This window comes from Carcharodon carcharias, chromosome 2 (assembly GCF_017639515.1).
Source record: "Carcharodon carcharias isolate sCarCar2 chromosome 2, sCarCar2.pri, whole genome shotgun sequence".
Classification (NCBI taxonomy): Eukaryota; Metazoa; Chordata; class Chondrichthyes; order Lamniformes; family Lamnidae; genus Carcharodon; species Carcharodon carcharias.
Genome location: NC_054468.1, coordinates 234,034,582 through 234,047,211, shown reverse-complemented (window position 1 = coordinate 234,047,211; position 12,630 = coordinate 234,034,582). Strand labels below are relative to the sequence as shown.

General features: G+C 53.5%; 1 protein-coding gene across 1 annotated transcript in view; it reads left to right on the top strand.

The window, feature by feature from the left end:
* LOC121288972 overlaps positions 1–12,630 on the top strand; it is a 93,132-nt gene that overhangs the window by 70,741 nt on the left and 9,761 nt on the right. The window lies entirely within an intron of this gene.

Genomic DNA, 12,630 nt, shown 5'->3' with positions numbered 1-12,630 from the left:
ACACTGACACACATACGCTCCCACACACTGACACACACACTCTCCCAGACACTGACACACACACTCTCACACACTGACACACACACTCTCTCACACACTGACACACTGATACACACACACTCCCAGACACTGACACGCTCTCTCACACGCTGACAAACTGACACACACACCGTCTCACACACTGACACACTGACACACACACTCCCACACACTGACACACTGATACATACACTCACACACACTGACACACACTCTCTTACACACTGACACGCTGACACACACACACACACACTGACACACACTCTCTTACACACTGACACACTGACACACACTCTCTCACACACTGACACACTGACACACACACTCCCACACACTGACACACACTCTCTCACACACTGACACACTGACACACACTCTCTCACACACTGACACACTGACACACACACTCCCACACACTGACACACTGACACACACACTCCCACACACTGACACACACTCTCTCTCACACACTGACACACTGACACACACACTCTCACAAACTGACACACACACTCTCTCACACACTGACACACTGACACACACACTCTCCCACACACTGACGCACACACTCTCCCACACACTGACAAAACTGACACACACACTCCCACACACTGACATACACACTCTCCCAGACACTGAAACACACGCTCTCTCACACACTGACACACTGACACACACACTCTGTCACACACTGACACACTGTCACACGCACTCCCACACACTGACACACACACTCTCCCAGACACTGGCACACTCACTCTCACACACTGACACACACACTCCCACACACTGACACACACTCTCTCTCACACACTGACACACTGACACACACACTCCCACACACCGACACACACACTCTCTATCACACACTGACACACACACCCTCTCACACACTGACACACTGACGCACACACTCACACACACTGACACACACTCTCTTACACACTGACACACTGACACACACACACACACTGACACACACTCTCTTACACACTGACACACACTCTCTCACACACTGACACACTGACACACACACTCCCACACACTGACACACACTCTCTCACACACTGACACACTGACACACACACTCTCCCACACACTGACACACACACTCTCCCACACACTGACACACACTCTCTCTCACACACTGACACACTGACACACACACTCTGTCACACACTGACACACTGTCACACGCACTCCCACACACTGACACACACACTCTCCCAGACACTGGCACACTCACTCTCACACACTGACACACACACTCCCACACACTGACACACACTCTCTCTCACACACTGACACACTGACACACACACTCCCACACACCGACACACACACTCTCTATCACACACTGACACACACACCCTCTCACACACTGACACACTGACGCACACACTCACACACACTGACACACACTCTCTTACACACTGACACACTGACACACACACACACACTGACACACACTCTCTTACACACTGACACACACTCTCTCACACACTGACACACTGACACACACACTCCCACACACTGACACACACTCTCTCACACACTGACACACTGACACACACTCTCTCACACACTGACACACTGACACACACACTCCCACACACTGACACACTGACACACACACTCCCACACACTGACACACACTCTCTATCACACACTGACACACTGACACACACACCCTCTCACACACTGACACACTGACGCACACACTCCCACACATTGACACACACACACTCCCACACACTGACAAACACTCTCTCTCACACACTGACACACTGACACACACACTCTCCCACAAACTGACACACACACTCTCCCACACACTGACACACTGACACACTGACACACACACACCCACACACTGACAAACACTCTCTCTCACACACTGACACACTGACACACACACTCTCCCACAAACTGACACACACACTCTCCCACACACTGACACACTGACACACTGACGCACACACTCCCACACACTGACACACACACTCTCCCACATACTGACAAAACTGACACACACACACCCACACACTCTCTCACACACTGACACACTGACACACACACTCTCCCACACACTGGCACACTGACACACATACGCTCCCACACACTGACACACACACCCTCCCAGACACTGACACACACACTCTCACACACTGACACACACACTCTCTCACACACTGACACACTGATACACACACACTCCCAGACACTGACACGCTCTCTCACACGCTGACAAACTGACACACACACACCGTCTCACACACTGACACGCTGACACACACACTCCCACACACTGACACACTGACACACACACTCACACACACTGACACACACTCTCTTACACACTGACACACTGACACACACACTCACACACACTGACACACACTCTCTTACACACTGACACACTGACACACACTCTCTCACACACTGACACATTGACACACACACTCCCACACACTGACACACCGACACACACACTCCCACACACTGACACACACTCTCTCTCACACACTGACACACTGACACACACACTCCCACACACCGACACACACTCTCTATCACACACTGACACACACTCTCTCTCACACAATGACGCACTGACACACACACTCTCCCACACACTGACACACACACTCTCACACACTGACACACACACTCTCTCACACACTGACACACTGACACTCACACTCTCCCACACACTGACACACTGACACACTGACACACACTCTCTCACACACTGACACACTGACACACACACTCCCACACACTGACACACACACTCTCCCAGACACTGACACACTGACACACACACTCTCCCACACACTGACACACTGACACACACACTGTATCACACACTGACACATTGACACACACACTCCCACACACTGACACACACACTCTCCCACACACTGACACACTGACACACACACACACTCACACACTGACACACACACTCCCACACACTGACACACACACTCTCCCACACACTGACATACTGACACACACCCTCCCACACACTGACACACTGACACACACACTCCCACACACTGACACACACACTCCCACACACTGACACACACACTCTCCCAGACACTGACACACACACTCTCCCACACACTGACACACTGACACACACACTCCCACACACTGACACACATACTGTATCACACACCGACACACACACTCTCCCACTCACTGACACACACACACACTCTCACACTGACACACACACTCCCACACACTGTCACACACACTCTCCCAGACACTGACACACACTCTCTCTCACACACTGACACACTGTCACACACACTCCTACACACTGACACACTGACACAGACACTCTCCCAGACACTGACACACACACTCTCTCACACACTGCCACACTGACACACACTCTCTCTCACACAATGACACGCTGTCACACACACTCTCCCAGACACTGACACACACACTCTCCCACACACTGACACACTGACTCACACACTCTCTCACACACTGACACACACACTTTATCACACACTGACACACACACTCTCCCAGACACTGACACACACACACTCTCACACAATGACACACTGACACACACACTCCCGCACACTGACACACTGACACACACACTCCCACACACACTGACACACACACTCCCACACACTGTCACACTCTCTCACACACTGATGCACTGACACACACACTCCCACCTCTGAAGCAGTGTCATACGTACTCGAAACATTAACTCTGTTGCTATTGCCACAGATGCTACCAGACCTGCTGTGATTTTCCAACGTTTTCTGTTCTTGTCTCTCACACTCACATACATTCTCTCACAAAAGTTCACTCTGACACTCACAATTTCACACTCACACACCCTCACTCTCTTGCACTCACACTCTCACACACTCTCTCAAACACACACTCTCTCACACACACACCCTCACTCTCTTACACTCATACTCACACGCACTCACTCTTTCACACTCACATTCACACACACTCCCTTGCACACACCCTCTCACACTCAACACTCACACTCACTCACACAAACTCTCTTGCACACCCACACAATCACACACTCTCTCACACACACATTCACATTCTCACACATACTGTCTCTCACTCAGACTCTCTTTCACAATCATTCTTTCACACATACTTGTACTGTCGCACTCACACCTACACTCAGTCACACTCTCACAAAAACTCACCTCCTGACTCCACAAATCCTGTCCACCATCTACAAGGCACAAGTCAGGAATGTGATGGAATACTCCCCACTTGCCTGGATGAGTGTGGCTCCCACAACACTCAAGAAGCTTGACACTGTCCAGGACAAAGCAGCCCCACTTGATTAGCACCCCATCCACAAACATTCACTCCCTCCACCACCGACGCACAGTAGCAGCAGTGTGTGTACCATCTACAAGACGCACTGCAGGAATTCACCAAGGCTCCTTAGACAGCACCTTCCAAACCCACAACCACTACCATCTAGAAGGACAAGGGCAGCAGACAGATGGGAACACCACCACCTGGAAGTTCCCCTCCAAGTCACTCAGCATCCTGACTTGGAAATATATCTCCGTTCCTTCACAGTCGCGGGGTCAAAATACCCTTGGGTTATTACTCTTCAGCAAATACCCCTGGGCTTTTACTCTACATCAAACACTCCTAGATTATTACTCTACTTCTAATACTCCTGTGTAATTAACCAAGGCCTCTGCATTATTATTCTGCTACAATACTCCTGGATTATTATTCTACAGCTAATACTCCTGGGTTATTAATCTATGGCTAAAACTTCTGGATTGTTGCTCATCAGCTAATACTTCTTGATTATTACTCTACAACTGATACTCCTAAGTTACTACTCTAAAGCTGATACTCCTGGGTTATTACTGTATAGCTGATACTTCTGGTTTATAACTCTACAGCTAATATTCCTCGATTATTGCTCCACAGATAATACTCCTGGATTACTTCTCTTCAACAAATACTCCTGGGTTATTAATCTTCAGCAAATACTCTGGGGTTATTACTCTACAGTTATTACAGCTGTGTTATTACTATACAGCTAACACTCCCGGCTCAGGGAACCCATAAGACCATAAGACATAGGAGCAGAAATTAGGCCATTCAGCCCATCGAGTCTGCTCCGCCATTCAATCATGGTTGATAAGTTTCTCAACCCCATTCTCCCACCTTCTCCCCGTAACCTTTGATCCCCTTACCAATCAAGAACCTAACTATCTCGGTCTTAAATACACTCAATGACCTGGCCTCCACAGCCTTCTGTGACAATGAATTCCATTGATTCACCACTCTCTGGCTAAAGAAGTTTCTCCTTATCTCTGTTCTAAAAGATCTTCTCTTTACTCTGAGGCTGTGCCCTCGGGTCCTAGTCTCTCCTACTAATGGAAACATCTTCCCCACGTCCATTTTATCCAGGCCTTTCAGTATTCTGTAAGCTTCAATCAGATCCCCCCTCATCCTTCTAAACTCCATCGAGTATAGATCCAGAGTCCTCAAACGTTCCTCATATGTTAAGCCTTTCATTCCTGGGATCATTCTCGTGAACCTCCTCTGGACCCTCTCCAGGGCCAGCACATCCTTCCTGAGATACGGGGCCCAAAATTGCTCACAATATTCTAAATGTGGTCTGATCAGAGCCTTATAAAGCCTCAGCAGCACATCCCTGCTTTTATATTCTAGTCCACTTGAAGTAAGTGCCAACATTGCATTTGCCTTCCTAACTACCGACTCAACCTGCAAGTTAACCTTAAGAGAATCCTGGACTAGGACTCCAAAGTCCATTTGCACTCCAGATTTCTGAATTCTCTCCCCATTTAGAAAATAGTCTATGCCTCTATTCTTCCTACCAAAGTGCATGACCTCACACTTCCCCACGTTGTATTCCATCTGCCACTTCTTTGCCCGTTCTCCTAACCTATCCAAATCCTTCTGCAGCCTCCCCGCCTCCTCAATACTACCTGTCCCTCCACCTATCTTTGTATCATCTGCAAACTTAGCCAGGATGCCCTCAGTTCTTTCATCTAGATCGTTAATGTATAACACCCCCACCACACACCCCCCCTCACCCCCCAACACAGGGAGCGCTCAGTGCTTCTGGGCGCGCGCCACGCTTGGGCCTTAATTGGCCTGCCCACTGCAAATGGCGACGCGGACCTGATCGGGGGTGTGGATCAGGTCTGCGGCCGCCACACACCCAACCCATTCCCGCCCCCACCCCCGCCCCCACCCACACCCCCACACCCGCCCCCACCCCCACACCCACCCCCACACCCACACCCACCCACACACACACCACCACCCCACCCCCACGCCCACCCCATCCCAACACCCACCCCCACCCCCACCCCCACACACACACCCACCCCCACACCCACACCCACACCCACCCACACACCCACCCCCACCCCCACCCCCACACCCACACCCACACCCACCCACACACCCACACCCACACCCACACCCACCCCCACCCCCACACCCACCCCCACACCCACCGCCACCCCCACACCCACCCCAACACCCACCCCCACCCACACACCCACACCCACACCCACCCCCACCCACACACCCACACCCACACCCACACCCACCCCCACCCCCACACCCACCCCCACACCCACTGCCACCCCCACACCCACGCCCACACCCACCCACACACCCACCAGCACCCACCCCCACCCCACACCCACACCCACACCCACACCCACCCCCACACCCACACCCACCCCCACACCCACGCCCACCCCCACCCCCACCCCACCCCCACACCCACACCCACACCCACACCCACCCCCACACCCACACCCACACCCACCCCCACACCCACCCCCGCCCCACCCCCACACCCAAACCCACCCCCGCCCCACCCCCACACCCACCCCCACCCCCACACCCACACCCACACCCACCCACACACCCACACCCACCCCCACACCCACCCCCACCCCCACCCCCACCCCCACACCCACACCCACACCCACCCCCACACCCACCCCCACCCCCACCCCCACCCCCACACCCACACCCACACCCACCCACACCCCCACACCCCCACCCCCACCCCACCCCACACCCACACCCACCCCCCACCCCCACCCCCCACCACCCCCACACCCCACCCACCCCACACCCACCCCCACACCACCCCACCCCCCCACCCCCACCCCCACCCACACCCACCCACACACCCACCCCCCCACCCCCCCCACCCCCCCACCCCACACCCCACCCCCACCCCCCCCACCCCCACCCCCACACACCAACCCACCCACACACCCCCACCCACCCACCCACACCCCACACCCCCACCCCCCCCCCACACCCCACCCACCCCACCCACACCCCCCCCACCCCCACCACACCCCACCCCACACCCACCCACCCCACCCCCCCCACCCCCCCACACCCACCCCACCACCCCCCCCCCCCCACCACCCACACCCACACACCCCCACACCCACCCCCACCCCCCCCCCACCCCCCCACACCCACCCCCACACCCACCCCCACCCCCGCCCCCACCCACACCCCCACACCCACCCCACACACACCCACACACACACAGCCACCCCCACCCCACCCCCGCCCCCACCCACACCCCCACACCCATCCCCACACCCACACCCACACCCACACCCACACCCACCCCACACACACCCACACACACACAGCCACCCCCGCCCCACCCCCACCCCCACACCCACCCCCACACCCACCCCCACCCCACACCCACCCCCAAAACCCATCCCCACCCCCACCCCCACCCCCCACCCCACCCCCACCCCACACCCACCCCCACACCCACCCCCACACCCACCCCCACCCCCACACCCACACCCACACCCCACCCACCCCCACACCCACACCACCCCCACACCCACCCCCACCCCCACCCCCACACCCACACCCACACCCACCCACACACCCACACCCACCCCCACACCCACCCCCACCCCCACCCCCACACCCACACCCACACCCACCCACACACCCACACCCACACCCACCCCCGCCCCACCCCCCCAACCACCCCCACACCCACCCCCACCCCACACCCACCCCCACACTCATCCCCACCCCCACCCCCAAACCCACCCCCACACACGCCACCCCACACACCCACCCCGCCATCCCCCACACCCACACCCACCCCCACCCACACCCCCACACCCGCCCCCACCCCACACCCACCCCCATTCCCGCCCACCCCCCCCCGCCCCCACCCCCGCCCCCACCCACACCCCCACACCCATCCCCACACCCACACCCACACCCACACCCACACCCACCCCACACACACCCACACACACACAGCCACCCCCGCCCCACCCCCACCCCCACACCCACCCCCACACCCACCCCCACCCCACACCCACCCCCACCCCCACACCCACAACCACCCCCACACCCACCCCCACACCCACCCCCACCCCCACCCCCACACCCATACCCACCCCACCCCCACACCCACCCCCATCCCCACACCCACCCCCACACCCACCCCCACCCCCACACCCACACCCACCCCCACACCCACCCCCACACCCACACCCACACCCACCCCCACACCCACCCCCACACCCACACCCACACCCACCCCCACACCCACCCCCACACCCACACCCACCCCCACACCCACCCCCACACCCACACCCACACCCACCCCCACACCCACGCCCACCCCCACACCCACCCCCACACCCACACCCACATGATGCCCCTGACAGGGATAAAATTCTATCCTTAGATTATTATGCTGCAGATAAAACTTCTGGGATTATTACTCTTTAGCAAATACTCCTGGGTTATTACTCTGTAGCTAATAGTCCTGGATTATTATTCCACAGCTAATGTTCCTGGGTTATTACTGTACAGCTGATACTTCTGATTTATTACTCTTACAGCTAATACTCCTGGATTATTATTCTACAGATAATACTCTTGGATTATTACATTGCAGATAAAACTCATGGGTTATTACTATTCAACAAATATTCCTGAATTATTATTCTTCAGCAAATACACTGGGGTTATAAATCTACAGCTAATACTCCTGGATTATTACTCTACAGCTAATACTCGTGCATTATTACTCTTTAGCTAATACTCCTGGGTTATTACTTTTCAGCAAATACTCCTGAATTAATACACTACAGCTATTGCTCTATCTTAAATTCTGACCATCAATTCCTTTATTATATACAGCTGTGATGTGAGACTGAACCAGTGTTACGGACTCTCCTTTTACTTAGATATCTAATCTATGCTTCTCCAACCATCACTTTAAAGACTCAGGATGTGCTGAATACTGATTTTGAGTTTTTGATTTTTTTTCCCTTTAAAGATGACAACTTTGCCACCCTAACTCAGCCTGAAGTGTTGGATATCAGAGAGGATCACACTGCCCAGTTACAATGCTTTGTGCAGAATTTCAATTTGATCAAGACTGACGTCCACTGGTATCGGCGCAGTCTGAGAGGTTATGAGTGGTTTGTAACACACCACAAAGATGGCTCTGTGGAAATAACAGCGGATTTAAAGGCCCGTTTTCAATCTACCAAAAGCATCTCCAATAATGTAGCCACTCTAATAATCACAAATATTCAACTTGAAGATGCAAGTGTCTATTACTGTAACGTGTGGACAGATGTGTATGGAAGTGGAACCCAACTACATGTAATCAGTAAGTACCTTTGGAAAATGTGTTCTCTCTCTGTCCTGAGCCGACGGGGTTGGTCTTTCTGCTAGTATAACTCAGGTCTTTGTGCTGATTGGGGGTCTGCACATTGAGGTTGGGTAGGGAATTATAGAATTCCTGCCTCAGTGATGGTGAAGGATCTGTGATATTTACCCAAGTCAGGCTGATGTGCAATTTGAAGCAAACCTTGGAGGTGATGACTTCCCCATTAAAGTTCTGACCTGAATGGTAAAGTTTGCAGTCCCAGAGGAATTATTGCCCAATTTCTACTGTTTTTACCTTCGTGGGGGGGTGGGGGTTGGGGGTTGGTGGGGGGGGAGGTGCTGCGCTGCTTCCTAGAGCAGGCGTTAATCACAAAACCATCACCACAGGCCGGGACCTGTTGTTCAGACGCCTGACACCAAACTCCTGAAGGAACCACTGTACTTGGAGCTTGGCGGCAGTGAGAGACCACCACCACCACCACGGGGACAGTCGGAACGTTTTAGGAACGTCCTCAAAATATCCCTGAAAGGGTCAAACACACCCACTGCCTTATGGGAGTCCCAGGCTTGTGACTGACTGAAATGGAGAGGGTTTAATCGGGAAGGCACCGAGCACATCGAGAGACTTTGTCGGGAACGCACAGAGGCGAAGTTGAGGTGTTGGAGGGAGCGTGCAATCCTCCACTCACCTCATCTACCCAACCCTTCAAACACCAGCTGCCCACATGTGGCAGAGTCTGCAGTGTGCACATTGGATTTATCCCTGAAACCAGCCAACTAGAGTGGAAGCAAATCACCCTCGACCAAGAGGGACTGTCAAAGATAGAGGACCAGCATTTCTAACTCATCCATTTTATTCCTTACATTTTTTGTGTTTGTATCCAGATGATTATCTTTCAACAACTCACATTATCTTTCCTGTTTATTCTGATCCTCGGTCTCTCATTCTGATCTGCTTTCCTCCCCTTGTTATACTTATTTAAATACACTTCCACTGCTTTATTTACTCTTTCTGCCCGGACTCTGATACCCTTTCTGATCAGGTGAAACCCGTCTACCATGAACAGCTTCTCTCTGTTTTAATGCCCCAGAAATCTAAAACCATTTCACAAGCCATGCATTCATGGGCCTTTCTCATTGACCATTGGTTCCTACACAACACATGAATCTGGCCGCAGCCCCACCCTGTCCAAAGGCTCCCCCCACCTTTACATTATAGATGTAATCACCCCAGATTTGCAACAAATGCAGACACAGGGAGGCTAAAGGGCATTTTACGCACCAGCCACAATGGTGGCTTTTCAGGTCGTTTTGGCCCAAACCTGCTGCATTAATGATGCATTCCCAGGATACACTCTGTTATTGATGGTGGGCAGGCTCCGATTCGCCTGTCACACTGTCACCTCGCCGGGCACCACATTTAATGTCCAGCCGAGCTCAGTGCTTCCAGCCCAGGGCTGCAGCAAAGAAGACATGGCCCCGAAAGACAAGGAGACTACAGCCTTCCAGCACTGTCTTCCATGTTGTGGAGGTCACTGTGATGTCCCCAAACCCCCAGCTCTGGCTGCAGGATGGGCAGCGGTGTCACCAATCCAGCTTGGTAGGTGGTAGCAGTGGTGTCAGTGCCAATGCTGCACAGAAGAGGTCGGCCACCCAGTGCAGAAAGAGGATGAATGATCTCATCTGTGCAGCCAGGGTAAGGCAACCATCTCATCCCTCTAAACTCACACACTCACAAACCCATCACACATTCACTGGCATCTCACTCACTGCCAGCTCAAGGGATATCACCACTCACTCTCTCACACACACCCTCACATCTCCATCTGGCCTCATCTCCTCTGGAGGCTGCCTCCTCAGCCCTCACTATCTTGAGGCCACTTGTACAGATCAACATGTGCCCCCCACACACACCCTGGGATACCCTCCTCCTCCAGTACAGCCCTCGCCCTGCAGCCTCTTCCCTTACCTGGGGCCACTTCTCCCCCTTCCTCAAGCTCTAGCCCTGCAGCTATTGGAAAGCCCCCCACGCACGGCTGGTCTGGTAGGTAGAGACCTGCCTGTGAGCCCCCCCTAACAGTGATGTGGTGCTGTCAGTGAAGCCTGGTGCTGATGACTGTGAGTACTGTCCGAAGCAAGGTAGGCAAACAAACCTTGAAGTCCCGAGTGAAGTGCAGCTCACCAGGTACACGTCGCTAATGTGCTATTGTGGAAAATGTCGGCGTGTAACCTAGCTGTTGTGGGCGAATGATCCTACGAGGGGGGATGAGTCCAGCGGGCTGGCATTATAATGATAGGCTGATGTATTACAGTGAGGTTCCCAATGTCCCAATGGTGCGGAGCGCAGCCTGCAGGCTGAACAAATGATCACAAACTGGTTTCATGACGTCGTGAAACCAATTTTTGGCCTTCTTGCCACATTGACCCCTCACGCCACTAAACATGCCCAACATTGGCGGGCACAGAAAATCCCAGCCCATACCTTTTATTGTGGTAACAACAACTTTCATTTATATAGCACCTTAGGCTTAGTAAAATGTTCCAAATCTCTTTACAGTTGTTACCAAACAACATGGACACTGAACCACAATAGGAGATATTTGGGACAGGTGATCAAAAGATGGATTAAAGAGCGAAGATTTAGGAGCATCTTAAAGAGTGGAAGCCAGGCCACGCTGTTCAGGGGTAATTGCAGAGCTTAGGGAGCAGACCAGCTGAATGCACAACCACTGATTGTGGAGAAATTAAAATCAAGAGTTGTTGACAAGCCAGGAGAAGGGTGATGGAGCTGAAAGGCTTACATCTATTATTGTAAAGTGTGGGGAGATATCAGTGGGAATTGAACAAAACTGAATATGACCAATAAAT